Genomic DNA, 18,710 nt, shown 5'->3' on the forward strand with positions numbered 1-18,710 from the left:
GCCGAGCCCAGAGCCCCTGTATAGCGTTAGCAGGGCAATTATACCTTTTACAGACAATAGTGGCTCAGAGCCAAGTATGAACTTACTTACACCAAAAGGTTATATAACAAGTGGAGGTGTGCGCTTGCGCGCCAAACTCACTGAATTATGCAGGCCTGGATATCCACCTGGGCCTATCGACCAAAGCATATCCATATACCTTACACCACTGTTTTGAATGTATCAAGAGCAGATTTATATAACTGGAGTAAGTTTGGGGTTAAATTAATAATAAATAATTAAAAAGCCAAATAAATGAACAAACAATAACCCCAGGAAAGACAAAAATGTAAAAGGGAAAGTAATCATACTGTAATATTAGCATGGATAAAAATAGCATTTTTCGGCTGGGTGTGGTGGCTCATGCCTGTAATCCCAACACTTTAAGAGGCCGAGGCCAGTGGATCACCTGAGGTCAAGAGTTCGAGACTAGCCTGGCCAACATGGTGAAACCCCCATCTCTAGTAAAAAAAAAAAAATACATAAATTAGCTGTGGTGGCGGGCGCCTGTAATCCCAGCTACTCAGGAGGCTGAGGCAGGAGAATCGCTTGAACCCTGGAGGTGGAGTTTGCAGTGAGCTGAGATCGCGCCATTGCACTCCAGCCTGGGTGACAAGAGCAAAATTCCATCTAAAAAAAAAAATAGCATTTTTTACTTCTCCTTCCTGCCACTTTGTGAAGAAGGTGCTTTGCTTCTCCTTTGCCTTCCACCATGACTAAGCTAGGAGAGGATATGCCTGCACAACATGGCAGATTATCAGTGGGGGACCTGAGAAACTGGAGTTCTATACACATCAGGGGCTGAGAGGATACTCCAGGTGATGCTGAACTAAGCTCCAGCAGGACAAGTGGAGCATGGAGTATACCTTCAATTAGAAAACCAAAACAATGTGAACTGTTGAAAACTGCTGTCACTGATTCTCTCCAAGCTGAGAGAATACACAAGTCCCTGCCTCCCACAAAAAGCCGCTCTTGATATTCATCCAGCAGGATTGTATGGAAATCAAGAAATCCAAAAGGGCTATGAAATATTGATGTTCTGTTCAGTTTCAAGACCTCTGAAATGCAAAGTGATATGTACACTAAACACACAAGAAAATGCAAATACCTTTATGACACTTTTCTCATAGTTCTATTTTCATCCCTATTGGAAGCAAATTGTTAACATTCATTTTATCATAAATATAATGGCGATGAATTTTAATGTGCACAAATTAAAATATTTTATAAATTTAAAAAATAGCATTTTACATTAGTCAACTTATGGAACTATTTGACTCTAGATTATATGATTGTATAACCTGAAAAAACTAATTACAAAATATTTTATATCATTCTATTTAGGGTATTAGATAAAACAAATTAAATAACTCATAGTGACTAAGCTGGTTAATTATTGCCCTTAAATGGATATTAAAAGCAAATTTTTCTCTTTGATAAAGTAACTAGCAAATGATTAAATGTTGTGAAAGTGTTTCCTGGTATATGGATTCACTGAATTCCTTTGACCCACTTAAACAGAACATGTGACATTCATGAAATAGTAACTTAATAGCTTTAAAACAGCTGTTCTGTAGCTCCAAATTAATTTAGCTTTTCTCTCTCAACATGTCTACTTTATAAGAAAAAAGTGTGAGAAATGAGTTGTTCTTTTGGTTTCAGGCCCTGTCCTACCATGAGCTGAAGAGGCAGCAACATACGTGTTTGGAGTTTAGTAGGGACTGGGAAGCGGAGAAAATAACTGCCTAACCAAAGGTATTGTTTCCACCTGACTTCCAAGATGTCAGAAAATTCTCCCTAGTAGATACTCTTTTATACATGGACATTAGCGATTGTTGTTAAAATGAAAACAGGTTAAACCTATTAAGTTATCATCACCTATTAATAATTTAGACTATCAGCTTATCAGATTTATCAACTAGTCTTGTAGCGAAATCCTGTTGCTAAACAGCACAGAAACAGGAGAGAAGCAAGAATTGTCTAAGTCTGCACTGTCCAACAGAAATATAATATGAGCCATATAAGTTGAAATTTTCTAGTAATTGGCAAGTAAAAAGAAACAGGTGAATTTTTTTCTTTTTTTTCACTTCCTTCTCTTCCAAGGTGAAATTATTTTTAATAACATATTTTTGTTAACCCAATTATCGAAAACATTTTCAAACATAAATCAATATAAAATTATTGAAGAGACATTTTGCATTTTTTTTGTACTAAGTCTTTGAAATCCAGTGTATGTTTTACACTTACAGCACATCTTAATTTGAATTAGACATATCTGAAGTTCTTAATAGTCACATGTGGCTGCCATATTGGACAAGCAGGTCTAAGTCAGTGGTTCCCAAAATGTGGTCCCTGGAGCAGCAGGATCAGCATCACCCTAAAACTTGTTAGAAATACAAATTCTCAGGCTCCACCCCAGACCTACTGAATCAGAAACTCTGATAGTTGGGCTCAGCAACCTGTGGTTTAACAAGGCTTTCAGGTGATTCTGATAACATGTTAAATTTCACAATCAGCAGTCTAAATTATGGGGAACTGGTTTTTCTTTGCTAAGTAATATATTTAACAGAGTTCAAAATTCAAAAAGCACAAAAACATACACAGTGAAAATCTTCCTTTCCTGCCAGGCACAAACCATCTATCTCCCCTCCTTAGAGGCAACCAAAATGTTATGTTGGTAGGCAGCTGTCATGCTGGACCCCTATTGACTTCAACAGAAATGGCACCATGTTTGAGAGGCTGAAGACAAGATGCAGAGCCAGTGAATGAGACATAGGGTTTACTTAATTAATTTATTTACTTTTTGAGACAGGGTCTTGCTCTGTCACCCAGGCTGGAATACAGTGGTGTAATCATGGCTCACTGCAGTCTCAACCACCTGGACATAAGCAATCCTCCTGCCTCAGACTCCTGAGTAGCTGGGACTACAGGCATTAGTCCTGGCTAATTTAAAAAAAAAAAAATTATAGAGATGGGTCCTCACAGTGTTTCCCAGGCTGAGACATAGGGTTTATTGAGGAGACTTACATACAGGGCAATCTATCTAATGGTGGCAGGCTGGACAGGAGAACTGCATTTGCTTATAAAAAGCATACTGGCTGGGCGCGGTGGCTCACACCTGTACTCCTAGCACTTTGGGAGGCCGAGGCAGGTGGATCACTTGAGGTCAGGAGTTCGAAACCAGCTTGGCCATCATGGTGAAACCCCATCTCTTAAAAATTCAAAAAATTAGCTGGGCATGGTGTTGCACACCTGTAATCCCAGCTACTTGGGAGGCTGAGGCAGGAGAATTGCTTGAACCTGGGAGGCGGAGGTTTCAGTGAGCTGAGATCATGCCACTGCACTCCAGCCTGGGCAACAGAGCAAGACTCCATCTCAAAAAAAAAAAAAAGCATACTGGTTATATAATGTTTTCACTTAGCATTCTCACCCTAGCAACCTCCACCTGGCAATCTTGATTTAACCCAAAACAAAGGGCCTTGATCCCCTGTATGGCCTGCATTCCATGGGATGAGATGGGGGTTCCTATGTTCCTCATAGGTAAGGAATGAATCTCCTGATTGGCAACTCCCAGGTTCCTTTTTTTTTTTTAAGAAACATGTTTATTTTCTGTCAACCTTATTTCCATGTGGCTTATGAGCCTGTAAGACAGCTTGGTGGTTGTTCCTACCCATTCAAGTGGCCTGAGCAGTGGGAGCTGCAGACCAGACTTCCGTGGCAGGCTGAGCTCTCCAGTCTTCAGTAAGGAATTGCTGAATAGGCACAGAGGGCACCTGCCACATTCAGATCAGTCTGCACCCTCAGGCGGAGGAGCAGTGAACTCAGGGGCCGGCGCAGTCCACTTACCCTGAAATTCCTCCTTGGTCACAGCCTTTTTTCAGCAACAGCCTGCTCTTCCTTTTCATCCTTTTTTATTTTATTTATTTATTTTTTGAGACGGAGTCTCACTCTGTTGCCCAAGCTGCAGTGCAGTGGTGCTGTCTCAGCTCACTGCAACCTCCACCTTCTGGGTTCAAGTGATTCTCCTGCTTCAGCCTCCCAAGTAGCTGGGACTACAGGCACGTGCCACCATGCCAGCTAATTTTTGTATTTTTAGTAGAGACTGGGTTTCACTATGTTGGCCAGGCTGGTCTTGAACTCCTGACTTCAGGTGATTCACCCACCTTGGCCTCCCAAAGTGCTGGGATTACAGGCGTGAATCACTGCACCTGGCCTTCCTTTTCAACCTCTTTAGGATCTCTGGAAAAGTAGAGATGAGGCCTGAGCTCCCATGAGTGTTCACAGGAGATGGTGCCATGCATGCACAGAAGTTCCCAAACCAGCATCCACCATATCAAACCCATAAGTAAGCTCCTTTGTTGTTGCATGGGATGGCAATGTCCCCATAGCACAAAGGAGAATCTGTGTTGCACACAGCGATGGTAGATAAGATAACATAAGTTGCTTCTGTGACAGGCCGGTGGTCATTGTTGGAATCAATAACCGCCAGAAGCTGTGGCTCCCAGAAGGCTGCCTGGATCTAGTTAGTGAAGGTTCCAGGAGTGAACCCACCAGCAATTGAACTCCCAAAGATTCTTCAGCTCAGAGTTCCGAACACACATTCTTCTTTTTTTTTGAGATGGAGGCTGGAGTGCAGTTCACTACAATCTCCACCTCCTCGGTTCAAGCTGCTTCAGCCTCCCGAATAGCTGAGATTACAGACACGCACCGTCATGCCTGGCTAATTTTTATTTATTTATTTTTTTGAGACGGAGTCTCATTCTGTTGCCAGGCTAGAGTGCAGTGGTGTGATCTTGGCTCACTGAAACCTCCACCTCCCATGTTCAAGCAATTCTCCTGCCTCAGCTTCCCAAGTAGCTGGGACTACAGGTGTGCGCCACCATGCTCGGCTAATTTTTGTATTTTTAGTAGAGACAGGGTTTCACCATGTTGGCCAGGATGGTCTCGATCTCTTGACCTCATGATCTGCCCGCCTTGGCCTCCCAAAGTGCTGGGATTACAGGCATGAGCCACTGCATCCGGTCTAATTTTTATATTTTTAGTAGAGATGGGGTTTCACCATATTGGGCAGGCTGGTCTTGAACTCCTGACCTCAGGTGATCCACCCACCTTGGCCTCCCAAAGTGCTGGGATTACAGGCATGAGCCACTGCGCTGGGCTGTCCGAACACACATTCTTCTTAGGCCATAGGGTCATTCTCAGGGTATGCTTAAATTATTTCTGTTAGGCACATCTGCCATACAGCAGCCTCCAAGATGGCCTCCAGTGATCCCTGCCTCCTGGTGTTTACCCTTTTGTAGTCCCCTTTCATATTGTACCAGATTTGCTCTGTGTGACTAGTAGAAAATTGCAGGCCAGGCGCGGTGGCTCACGCTTGTAATCCCAGCACTTTGGGAGGCCGAGGCGGATCACGAGGTCAGGAGATCGAGACCATGGTGAAACCCCGTCTCTACTAAAAATACAAAAAAATTAGTCGGGCGTGGTGGCGGGCGCCTGTAGTCCCAGCTACTCGGAGAGGCTGAGGCAGGAGAATGGCGTGAACCCGGGAGGCGGAGCTTGCAGTGAGCAGAGATTGCGCCACTGCACTCCAGCCTGGGCGACAGAGCGAGACTCCGTCTCAAAAAAAAAAAAAAAAAGGAGACTGAAGCCCCAGTCAACATCTAAATTGTACCTCATGACAAACAAACCATAAGTCAGGACCACTCTGCTAAGCCCCTTCTCAATTTCTGACCCACAGATACTATGAAATAAGAAACGTTTGTTGTTTTAAGCCATCAAATTTTGGGGTAATTTGCTATGCAATAACAGATAACTAAGAGACCACATCTAGGAGAATTTGGAAAGAGCCACTTGAAGATCTATACAAATAGTAAAACTGAGCCTGATGAATCTAAATTGCTGCCCTAAGATTACGTTATTCATGCTAGCCATTGTAAAAAAAAATCATTACTAAAGTTTTAAATATTATAGTCCTTCTTGTTAAACACACATACACATGCAGAATACAGAATTATGTGAATAGGCTGGGTGCGGTGGCTCACGCTTGTAATCCCAGCACTTTGGGAGGCTGAGGAGGGTGGATCTCCTGAGATCAGGAGTTTGAGATCAGCCTGACCAACATGGTGAAACCCCATCTCTACTAAAAATACAAAAATTAGCCGGGTGTGGTGGCAGGCTCCTGTAGTCCCAGCTACTTGGGTGGCTGAGGCACAAGAATCGCTTGAACCCAGGAGGCGGAGGTTGTAGTGAGCCAAGATCATGCCACTCCATTCCAGCGTAGGTGACAGGGTAAAACTGTGTCTTAATAATAATAATTATACAAATAGGACAACTCCTTCAATCTTCTCTGAAACTGCCTTGATTCCATCCATTTCTGCACAATAATTCTTTAGCTTTTTCTTCCTTTTCATGAAATACATATTTTCATTTTCCCCAAAACTACCCAGTCTGTTTCTTTTGCTTAAAATAAGAATAATAATTTTTTATTTTATTTTAGAGATGAGGTCTTGTTATGTTGCCCAGGCTGGCCTCAAACTCCTTGGGCTAAAGTGATCCTCTTGCCTCAGCCTCTCAAGTAGCTGGGACTATAGGCATGCTCCACCATGCTCAGATTATAGTCAGAAGAATCTTAAGAGTATAAAATGGATGTACCACAATTTAATCCATCTCTTCCTAATGGACACAAATTATTTAATTTTTAATATTATTAATAATATTGCCACCTTCTTTACATCTTTGTGCACCTGTGTGTTATCGTTAAGATAAACTCCTAGAGATGAAATTACTGAGAGGGCTGGGCGCAGTGGCTCACGCCTGTAATCCCAGCACTTTGGGAGGCCGAGGCAGGCGGATCATTTGAGGTCAGGAGTTCAAGACCAGAATGCCCAACATGGTGAAAACCCATCTCCGCTAAAAATACAAAAATTAGCCGGGCGTGATGGTGCACACCTGTAATCCCAGCTACTCGGGAGGCTGAGGCAGGAGAATTGCTTGAACCCGGGAGGCGGAGGTTGCAGTGAGCACAGATTGCGCCACAACACTCCAGCCTGGGTGACAGAACAAGACTCTGTCTCAAAAAAAAAAAAAAAAAAAAAAGAGATTACTGAGAGAGTATGTACATTTAAAGATTTGATAAATATCACGAAATTTCCCTGCAAGAAAAAAAAGTCATACCGACGTACACCTTCATGAATAGGGTTGGTGGAGACTTTGGATGCTTCTTTCCTCACTTTCACTCCAATTCTGATTAATGAAGAACACGTATTTTAAAAATGGTCAAATGGGAACTGACATACAATTCTGTTAATATGCACAAGATTCTAGTACTCCTGAATTGTAGCTTACCTTAGGTCTGAGGTTAAAACAGGGCATCTTACTTCCAGTGTGAATCCAGATCTTATGACCCACACAATCATGCATTCTTGCAGATAAATCAGTAAAAACAAAATGCAGTTCCCTTCTTCTTATAAGTTACAGTCCCATATTCGATTATTTTCAATTTTTTTTTTTTTTTGAAATGGAGTTTCGCTCTTTTTGCCCAGGCTGGAGTACAATGGCGCGATCTCAGCTCACCGCAAACTCCGCCTCCCAGGTTCAAGCAATTCTCCTGCCTCAGCCTCCCGAGTAGCTGGGGTTATTGGCATGCATCACCATGCCTGGCTAATTTTGTATTTTTTAGTAGAGACAGCATTTCTCCATGTTGGCCAGGCTGGTCTCGAACTCCCAATCTCAGGTGATCCGCCCACCTCGGCCTCCCAAAGTGCTGGGATTACAGGCGTGAGCCACTGTGCCCGGCGTTTTTTTTTTTTTTTGAGATGGAGTCTCACTTTGTTGCCCAGGCTGGAGTGTAGTGGCACGATCTCGGCTCACTGCAACTTCCACTTCCCAGGTTCAAGCAATTCACCTGCCTCAGGCTACTGGGTAGCAGGGATTACAGGTGCATGCCACCACACCTGGCTAATTTTTGTATTTTTAGTAGAGACAGGGTTTCACCATGCTGGTAAGGCTGGTCTCGAACTCCTGACCTCATTATTTGCCCGCCTCGGCCTCCCAAAGTGCTGGGATTACAGGCATGAGCTACTGCTCCCGGCCAGTAATTTTTCTTTCTTTTTTTTTTTTTTTTGAGATGGAGTCTCACTTTGTCACCCCGGCTGCAGTGCAGTGGCATGATCTCGGCTCACTGAAACCTCCGCCTCCCGGGTTCAAGCAATTCTTCTGCCTCAGCCTCCCGAGTAGCTGGGATTATTGGCATGTGTCACCACGCCTGGTTAATTTTTGTATTTTTGGTAAAGATGGGGTTTCACCATGTTGGCCAGGCTGGTCTCAAACTCCTGACCTCATGATCTGCCCACGTCGGCCTCCCAAAGTGTTGGGATTACAGGCGTGAGCAACCGTGCCTGGCTATCCCCAATTTTTATTTGGCCTGATGAGTCTGGTTTCCAAAAACAGTAGCTAAATCTCACTTTAGAAATATATCCTGTTGCTCAGACATGGTTTGAAAAAGAATTGATTGAGGACTGAAAGGGCTCGCGTCTACCTCACTGTTTTTTTGTTTGTTTGTTTGAGAGGGAGTCTGGCTCTGTTGCCCAGGCTGGAGTGCAGTGGTGCAATCTTGGCTCACTGAAACTTTCGCCTCTTGGGTTCAAGCGATTCTCGTGCCTCAGCCTCCCAAGTAGCTGGGATTACAGACATGTGCCACCATGCCCTGCTAATTTTTATATTTTTAGTAGAGATGGGGTTTCACCATGTTGGCCAGGCTGGTCTCAAACTCCCGACCTCGAGTGATCCACCCACCTCGGCTTCCCAAAGTGCTGGGATTACAGGTGTGAGCCACCGTGCCCGGCCTGTACTTCATTGTTGATCTGCTGGTCCACTTGGTAGATAAGGAAGTCAGGCCAGGCCCCTGTTGCCAATGGCTATAAATCTTAAAACATATTCCTTGAAGTATGTAGCTACAAAGATGGGATATTGGCTCACCGTTACATAGTTATTGATACCAGGGTATGTTTCTAAGGTATAAATATACCATTTTACTTCCCTGATTGAAAACTTCTGATTCATCACTGCCCAAATCATAAAGTGTATATTTGATAATATGGCTCTTACAGCCCTTCACAATCTAATCCAAACCTACTCTTCAGCCTCTTTCCTTATTCCTACGCTACTTCTGATCTCACTCCCCTAGTTCTTGAAATTTGGGTTGTTGTTTTTTTTTAAATAGAGATGGTATCTCGATGCGTTCTCCTGGCTGGCCTTGAACTCCTGAGCTCAAGTGATCCTCCCGCCTCGTCCTCTCAAAGTGCTGGGATTACAGGCATGAGCCACCATGCCCAGCCTGTTTCTTGAAATTTGGTCTCCAACCATGACAAAAAACTGGCCATTGCCTAATCAGGTAAGACATGATGAATCACACTTGCCAGGCTCTTGGAGTATCTTATCAATATTGGGAATACCTGTTTACCCTGATTACTCAGACTATATCCTGCCTGGGTTGTGAGGCAGCTCAAAGTTAAATTTTTATTTTTTATTATTATAAGAGACATGGCCGGGTGTGGTGGCTCGTGCCTATAATCCCAGCACTTTGGGAAAACGAGGTGGACAGATTGCTCGAGTCCAGGAGCTCAAGACCAGCCTGAGCAACATGGTGAAACGCCATCTCAACCGAAAAATACAAAAATTAGCTGGACGTGGTGGTGCAAGCCTGTAGTTCCAGCTACTCAGGAGGCCGAGGTGCAAGGATCATCTCAGCCAGGAAGTCAAGGCTGCAGTGAGCTATGATCACGCCACTGCACTCCAGCCTGCATGACAGAGTGAGACCCTGCCTCAGAAAAAACTGAGAGAGACAGGATCTTGCTATATTACCCAGGTTTGAGTGCAGTGGCTATTCACAGGTGCTATCATGATGTACTACAGCCTTAGACTCCCGGGCTCTAGTGATCCTCTCACGTCAGTGACCAGAATAGCTGGGACTATGGGCACATGACACTGCACCTAGCTTTTACAATTAAATTTAGTGCCTGCTCACTAACTCTTATTATTAACTCTTAGTAGCCTAATCAACTTTTCTATTTCTTTGGACCATATCTTTGTCATTATATTTAAGACTTTACTTCTTTAAATGATAAAATAAGTGAGATATAGAAAAGAATAAAAATATTTGAAAATGTTATTTTTTAATATTTATTATTTATTTATTTATTTTGGAGACAGTCTCACTCAGTCGCCCAGGCTAAGTGCAGTGGCGCGATCTGGGCTCACTGCAACCTCTGTCTCCCCAGTTCAAACAATTCTCCTGCCTCAGCATCCCAAGTAGCTGGGACTACAGGGGCGTGCCACCACATCTGGCTAATTTTTGTATTTTTAGTAGAGACGGGGTTTCACATGTTGGCCAGGCTGGTCTCAAACTCCTGACCTCGAGTGATCTGCCTGCCTCAGCCTCCCAAAGTGCTGGGATTACAGGCATGAGCCACCATGCCCGTCCTATTATTTTTTAAAAGAAATACATGCAGTTGTTAACAAAGAAAAAGTACTCAAGTGTATAAACTATACAGTCACACATTCTTCCCTAACTCCACTGCACAGAAGTACCTAGTTAAGTTTAATATACCTCCAGATTTTTCATATAAGCAGTTGATAATCTCATACATTGCTGGTGGGAATATAAATTGGCACACCATTTTGGAAAACTGTTTCGCACCATCTACTAAAACTAAATATATACATAGACACAATAGTCTCACTCCTAGGCATACATTCAGCAGAAATGTAGACATCTGTGAACTAAAAATATATATATAAGTAATGTTCATATAAGCATGATTTCATAGTAGCCCCAAACTGGAAACAACCCAGTTGTAGAATAAATTTTGGTATATTCAACTTGAATATATCTCATAAACAATAATGACCAGAGAAGCCAGCAAAAGAAAACATGCTATATGATTACATTTCTATAAAGTTCAAAACAGGCAAAACTAATCCATAATGGTAGAAATCAGCAAGTAGTTACCTTTGGGGAGATCGCTGTGACTAGGAGGATGCATGAGAAGGCATTTGGGCTATTAATGGGTGTGATTGCTGTGTGATAATTTATTGAGCTGAACACTGATGCAGTAAAAAGATATTGATCTCATTATTTTTAATGGCTCCAGAGTCTTCCATTGGATGGATGTTTACTAATTTAGTTAACCATCTCTCTATTGATTGCACATTTACATTAGATTTTTAGCTTGTTATTCATATAATGATGCTGTCATGAACAGCCTTGTATAACTTCTTCCATTTTGATGAATATATCTGTAAGATATATTTCTAAATAGAGAAACTGATGCTTTACAAGAAATACATGCTGTAAATTTTGATAGATATTGTCATAAAATCCTGCAAAAAAAACTGTAACGATTTGCATTTTCACACAGGACATGGTCGCCTAATTTCCATAATCTGAAAATTCACTGGGTAGTATTGGTCTTTTCCATTGCTGCCTTTAGTAGGTGAAAGCATTTTCTCACTACTGCATTCATTCTGGGGTCTTTCTTTCTTTCTTTCTTTCTTTCTTTCTTTCTTTCTCTTTCTTCCTTCCTTCCTTTCTTTCTTTCTTTCTTTCTTTCTCTCTCTTTTTCTTTTCTTTTTCTCTTTCTTTCTTTCTCTCTTCTTTCTTTTCCTCCCTCCCTCCTTGATTTCTCTCTCTGTCCCTGTTTCTCTTTTTCTTTTTTTCTTTGGCAAGTTCTTGCTCTGTCGCCCAGGCTGGAGTGCAGTGGTGCAATCATAGCTCGTTGTAACCTCTAATTCCTGGGCTCAAGTGATCCTCCTGCCTCAGCCTCCTGAATAGCCAGAACTACAGGCACTCGCCACTGTGCCTGGCTTCTCATTTGTATTTTTACACTTGATCTTAGCCAAAAGGCCGAGAAGCGATCTCTCATTTGTATTTTTAAATTATTGGTGAATTGAAAATTTTTAATGTTATTAGCTGTTTGTTATTTGTTATGGGTTTCTTATTTATGTTATACTCCTTTTTTCCCCTCTAGGGAGTTGTTTGCTTCCAATATATATTAAGGATAATAATCCTGGCTAGGCATGGTGTCTCATGTCTGTAATCCCTTCACTTTGGGAGGCCGAGGTGGGCGGATCGCTTGAGCTCAGGAGTTCGAGACCAGCCTGGGCAACACAGTGAGACCTGTCTCTACAAAAAAAATTAAAAATTAGCCAAGTGTGGTAGCTCATGACTGTAGTCCCAGCTACTCGGGAGGATGAGGTGGAAGGATCACTGGAGCCCAGGAAGTCAAGGCTGCAGCGAGCACTCCAGCGTGGGCGACAGTGAGACCCTGTCTCCAAAAAAAAACAAACAAAAAGAGGAGAGAGAATACCAATCCTTTATAAAGTGGTACAAAATATGTTTTCTGGGTATCATTAGGAATTTGTCTTCATTAATAGTAATTTTTGGACGAAGAAAAAGTAGTTTAAATTTTTTTTTTTTTTTTTTTTGAGAGGAGTCGCACTCTGTCACCCAGGCTGGAGTACAGTGGCATGATCTCGGCTCACTGCAAGCTCCTCCTCCCAGGTTCACGCCATTCTCCCGCCTCAGCCTCCCGAGTAGCTGGGACTACAGGCACCTGCCACCACTCCCGGCTAATTTCGTTTTTGTGTTTTTAGTAGAGACGGGGTTTCACCATGTTAGCCAGGATGGTCTCGATCTCCTGACCTCGTGATCCGCCCGCCTCGGCCTTCCAAAGTGCTGGGATTACAGGCGTGAGCCACCGCGCCTGGCCTAAATTTTTATGTGTTCTGTTTTACGCTTTCAATGTTTTCTAGTATCTTCTAGACACTGGAAGGCCAGCAAGCAAGTTTTTCGGAATTTGTCGCATGCTGACATTTTGTGTCAGTTTTTTCCTGGAACACAGTGTACCCTTTGGATGTTCCAAGGGATCAAGGTAATATCAGACAATTCCTGCCCACACATCCCAGGCCAGCCTCCCAGACACTGGACTGGGGCAAATAAGACAAGCGGTCTAGCTCCTCAAGGCTTTTATGAACGGCTCTTTGATACTGACCTCTGAAGTCTTTGAAATGGGTCAAGGCAGAACATTTACTTTTTCTCCAATAGTTGCATTATACGCTACAAGAGAAATCACAGCTTATTCACTACTCAGTTACATTTTCAAATTGAGGTTATTAGATGTTATCACTGCAATGATCTGTGCCAGTTATTTTTTAAAGTCATAACATTCGAAATGTAACAGTATGTTCCCTTTCCCTTACGGTTTAAGAGAAAATGATTGTTCATAAAATGAATCGCACCTGCTTTACTCCCAACGAAGCATTAGAGTCTCCAGATTTCCCCTTTCCCAATTGTCCTTTTGCAGGGTTCTAGCTGGAAGGGTCTCACTCATGTGCCAGCTCAGTGTCAGGGCTCTCCTTTTGACAAGTGTAGCTCTAGCCATCTTCCAGTAGAGCCACTGTGGTTCCTCCAGCTCCTCCCAGGATGTTCCAACTCAATTCTGTACTTTTCCTGACTTCTAGAAGGTCCCATAAAAATGTTCCAGCCCCCCCCCAAAAAAAAAAAAAAAATTAAGACTGGACAGGGTGACTCACGCCTGTAATCCCAGCACTCTAGGAGGCCAAAGCGGGGAGATCACATGAGGCCAGGAGTTTGAGACCAGCCTGGCCATCCTGGCGAAACCCTGTCTCTACTGAAAATACAAAAATTAGCCAGGCATGGTGGTGCATGTCTGCAATCCCAGCTACTCGGGAGGCTGAGACACATGAATCGCTTGAACCCAGGAGGCAGAGGTTGTAGTGAGCTGAGACTGAGCCACTGCACTCCATGTGCGACCATGCCTGGGTAATTGTTTTATTTTTTTTTTTAGAGGCAAGGACTGGCTATGTTGTCTAGGCTCATCTCGAATGCCTGGCCTCAAGCAATCCTCTCCACTCAGCTATTCAGTCTCTGGAATTACAAACATGAGCCACAACACCTGGCTAAAATGGGTACATTTTATCATATACAAATTATCTCTTAATGAAGCTGACTTTTTTTTTTTTTTTTTTTTTTTTTTTGAGATGGAGTCTTACTCTGTCGCCCAGGCTGGACTGCAGTGGCACGATCTCAGCTCACTGCAACCTCCGCCTCCTGGGTTCGAGCAATTCTCTTGTCTCAGCCTCCCGAGTAGCCGGGATTACAGGTGCCCACCACCATGCCTGGCTAATTTTTGTATTTTTAGTAGAGACGGGGTTTCTCTGTGTTGGCCAGGGTGGTCTCGAACTCCTGACCACAGATGACCCGCCTGCCTTGGCCTCCCAAAGTGCTGGGATTACAGGCGTGAGCCGCCATGCCCAGTCAATGAAGCTGATTTTTTTAAATGCTAGAACAAAACTACCTACACTTTTTCTTTATTTTCAGGCACTGTTAAGCTGTTAAGGTTGAACTGTGTCCCCCAAAAGATATGTTGAAATCCTATCCCAAGCATCTCAGAGTGTGACCTTACTTAGAAACAGGGTGGTTGCAGGTACAAACAAGTCAAGATGAGGTCATACTGATAAGATGGGCCCTAATCCAGAGACTGTTGAAATAAGAAGAGGAAATTTGGACACAGAGACACAGACACATGGGAAGAACACTACGTAGTAAAGGAGGCAGAGACTGGAGTCATGAGTCCACAAAACAAAAAATGCCAAAGATTGCCAACACCTGCCAGAAACTAGGAAGAATCAAGGAGGGATTTTCCTGCTCTCTCAGCTCTCCACCAAATGAGGATACAATGAGACAACTGCTGTCTGCACACCAGGAAGAGTGTCCTCCCCAGACACCAGATCTGCTGGCACCTTGATCCTCGACTTCCCAGCCTCCAAAACTGTGGGAAATAATTGTTTAAGTCAAAAAGAAAAAAAAAAAAAAGTAAGTTTCTTCCCCTAGAACCTTTGGAGAGAGCATGACCCTTCAATTTTGGACTTCTAGCCTCCAGAACTGTGAAAGAACAAATGTCTGATGTTTAAAGACACCCAGGGCGGGGCCTGGTGGCTCATGCCTGTAATCCCAGCACTTTGGGAGGCCAAGATGGGAGAAATCGCTGGAGGCTAGGTGTTCAAGACCAGCCTGGGCAACATAAGGAGACCCTGTCTCCATTAAAAAAAAAAAAAAAATTAGAGGCTGAGGCTTGTGGGCCACTTGAGGTCAGGAGTTTCGAGACCAGCCTGGCCACCATGGCAAAACCCCATCTCTACCAGAAAATACAAGAATTAGCTGGGTGAGATGGTGTGCGCCTATAGTCCCAGCTACTCGGGTGGCTGAGGCAGGAGAATCACTTGAACCCAGGAGGCGGAGGTTGCAGTGAGTGAAGATCCCGCCACTGCACTCCAGCCTGGGTGATAGAGCTAGACTGTTTCAAAAAAAGTAAAAGATAATAATAATTTAAAAATTAGCTGGGCATGGTGGTATATGCCTGTAGTCCCAGCTTCTCAGGAGGCTGAGGTGGGAGGGTTGCTTGAGCCCGGGAGGTGGAGCCTGCAGTAAGCTGTGATCATGCCAGTGCACTCCAGTCTGGGTGACACAGTGAGACTCTTTCCCAAAAAAACAAAAAACAAAAAGTGTAAAGACACTTTGAGGGAGAGAGAAGAAAAAAAAGATACCCAGTTTGTGATAATTTGCTACAGAGCCTAGGAATTTAATACAGACACTTAGAATTATTTTCATAGGCCGGACGTGGTGGCTCATACCTGTAATTCCAGCACTTTGGGAGGCTGAGACGGGCAGATCACGAGGTCAGGAGATCGAGACCATCCTGGCTAATACGATGAAACCCCGTCTCTACTAAAAATACAAAAAAAAAAAAAAAAAAATTAGCCGGGCATGGTGGCGGGCGCCTGTAGTCCCAGCTACTCAGGAAACTGAGGCAGGCAAATTGCGTGAACCCGGGAGGCGGAGCTTGCAGTGAGCCGAGATGGCGCCACTGCACTCCAGCCTAGGCGACAGAGCGAGACTCCATCTCAAAAAATATATATATATATATTTTCGTAATATGCTCTTGCCCTATGGAGATGTTTTATAGTCAGATACGAAGTCAATGAGCTTGAGATCTGAAAAACTTCCTCTTCACCTTGTACCTCCTTGGTGGAGTTCTCAGGGAACTCGCCTTCTAGTGAGCCCGCATCCAGCCTGCTCTCACACAGGTGCTGTCTGGCTCCCGTTGAGGGGCTCCAACGCCTGTGGGTTCTCTCAGATGCCCAGCTTCACAAACCCCCCTACACGGCTGCTTGTAGCATGTCTCTTTCTCTGCGTGTGGAATGGGCTATAATATTTCAAATATTAATGTGCATTTCATTACCTTCTAGATCATCATCACATTTTTGTTGTTGTTGTTTCTTCTAGAAGAGATTTTCCCACAACCTAAAATTAGTTCTGAATCACCCCTTGCTTTGAGAAAACAAGGGTGGAGGGTGGGGACATCACTGTGGAATGTCAGAAATGAAAGTCAGTAAATTTTGGTTTGTAAGTTCAAACGCGGTTTATGTCTCATAAAGCAAAAAATATTAAGAAAGAAGATAAAATCAGTCAGCAGAGATGACCAGATAGGTGGAGACTGAGAATGTCACAACCTCTGCTCACTCTTAGAACCACCCTGGTAGCATTTTTACCCCCCTTCCCAGGAGTACTAACTCCAAAAGGAAGAAAGATCAAGTAGAAAGAAATGTAAACTAAGGTATTTTAAACATGAATTGAGATATAATTGAATTTGATTTAGTTTGCCTGCTTCAGGCAGGATGGGGACTCAAGGTCATAAATTAAGATTGAACTGTAGGAAAGTTCTATTTGGCTGGGCATGGTGGCTCACGTCTGTAATCCTAGCACTTTGGGAGGCCAAGAAAGGAGGATCATCTGAGGCCAGAAGTTCAAGACCAGCCTGGGCAATATGGTGAGACCTGTCTGTACCAAAAAATACAAAAATTAGCCAGACATGGTGGCACATACCTGTGGTCCCAGCTGCTTGGGAGGCTGAGGTGGGAGGATCACTTGAGCCCAGGAGGTTAAGGATGCAGTGAACTTTGATCATGCCACTGTACAACCTGGGTGACAGAAAGAGACCCTCATTTCAAAAAACCAAATTAATTAACTAAATTAAATATAACTTTTCTTTTCATTTTTTTTTTTTTTTTTTTTTTTGAGACAGGTCTTGCTGTGTCACCCAGCCTGTAATGCAGTGGCAGCAGCTGAGCTCACTCTGACCTTGACCTTCTGGGCTCAAGTGATCCTCCCACCTCAGCCTCCCAAGTAGCTGGGACCACAGGCCCACACCACCACACCCCACTAATTTTTTAATTTTTTTGTAGAGATGGGGTCTCACTATGTTGCCCAGGCTGCTGTTGAACTCCTGGGCTCAAGTGATCCTCTCTTGGCCTCCCAAAGTGCTGAGATTACAGGTGTGAGCCGCTGCTCCCGATTAAAAAGTTCTATTTTCTATATACCTGCACTTGGAGGACCCAGTGGGTGAGCATCTGTGCACAACCGGTTCCTCACTTGCCTCGCCCTAGCCCCAGCCCTGCTCTTCATTTACTGCTTTCAGAGGGTATCTTTCAACATTTTCCTGAACTTGGGCCTTCTCTGAGGGAGATCCAGCAGTTTCTGAAATCACTAACTGCTAGTTTACAAAATCCTTTCGGGTCCCAGACATCCTCCCTATTTCTTAAGAATATTTTTGGCCGGGCGTGGTAGCTCACGCCTGTAATTCCAGCACTTTGGGAGGCTGAGGTGGGTGGATCACCTGAGGTCAGGAGTTCAAGACCAGCCTGGCCAACATGGTGAAACCCTGTCTCTACTAAAAATACAAAAATCAGTCGGTGTGGTGGCACGTGCCTGTAATCCCAGCTACTCGGGAGGCTGGGGCAGGATAATCGCTTGAACCTGGAAGGCGGAGGTTGCAGTGAGCCGATACTGTGCCACTGCACTCCAGTCTGGGTGACAGAGTGAGACTCCATCTAAAAAAAGAAAAAAGAAAAATTTGCAGGACTGTTATAGCTGAGAAAAGTTTTTTTCATGTGTCCTTTAGACTTAATTGGTCACAGCCTTTCTTCATGACAGGTCCCTCCCTTTTCTCCCTCGCATCCTGATAAACCCCTATGCTACCCTCTGCCAAATTTGTACTAAAAGTCGCACATGAGCCCAGATGACATCTGATTCTCTGTAGCTAACAGAGGGCTGGCAACAGAAATCTCTCTTACATCTTGGCAATATGTAATATACTACCTTTCTCGTCTAGTAATGAGAGTCCTTAAGGGTCTAGTTTCTTCCTAAAGGATGCACCCTCTCTGAAACTAGACATCAACCTTATAACTTTGAATCATTCTCTAATTAGGCAAAAGCATATCTTGCAAAATAATTTTATACGTTCTATTTCGAAAATGCCACCTAGTGGACAGAGCTAGTAAGGTTTTCATGATAACAACCAGTCATGGGATAATCACTAGAGTGAGCCCGGGGTTTGACAAACCCTCCAGCTGGGTCCACTTCAGCACACAAACCAGCCAAATGGCCTGTGATGACTTTTTTCTTTCTTTCTTTTTTTTTTTTTTTTTTTTTTTTGAGATGGAGTTTTTCTCTTGTTGCCCAGACTGGAGTGCAATGGCATGATCTCAGCTTACCGCAACCTCCGCCTCCTGGGTTCAAGTGATTCTCCTGATTC

General features: G+C 43.7%; 1 long non-coding RNA gene across 1 annotated transcript in view; it reads left to right on the forward strand.

Moving 5' to 3' along the window:
• The window catches only part of LOC134735193 (uncharacterized), a 47,001-nt gene extending 34,027 nt beyond the window's left edge, over positions 1-12,974 (forward strand). Inside the window, exons 2-4 of the long non-coding RNA XR_010118007.1 lie at positions 1,702-1,794; positions 9,260-9,430; positions 12,850-12,974. This is a non-coding gene — a long non-coding RNA (uncharacterized lncRNA). The remainder of the gene's footprint in view (positions 1-1,701; positions 1,795-9,259; positions 9,431-12,849) is intronic.
• The last annotated feature ends 5,736 nt before the right edge of the window (positions 12,975-18,710 follow it).

The sequence above is a fragment of the Symphalangus syndactylus genome, chromosome 20 (genome assembly GCF_028878055.3).
Source record: "Symphalangus syndactylus isolate Jambi chromosome 20, NHGRI_mSymSyn1-v2.1_pri, whole genome shotgun sequence".
NCBI lineage: Eukaryota > Metazoa > Chordata > Mammalia > Primates > Hylobatidae > Symphalangus > Symphalangus syndactylus.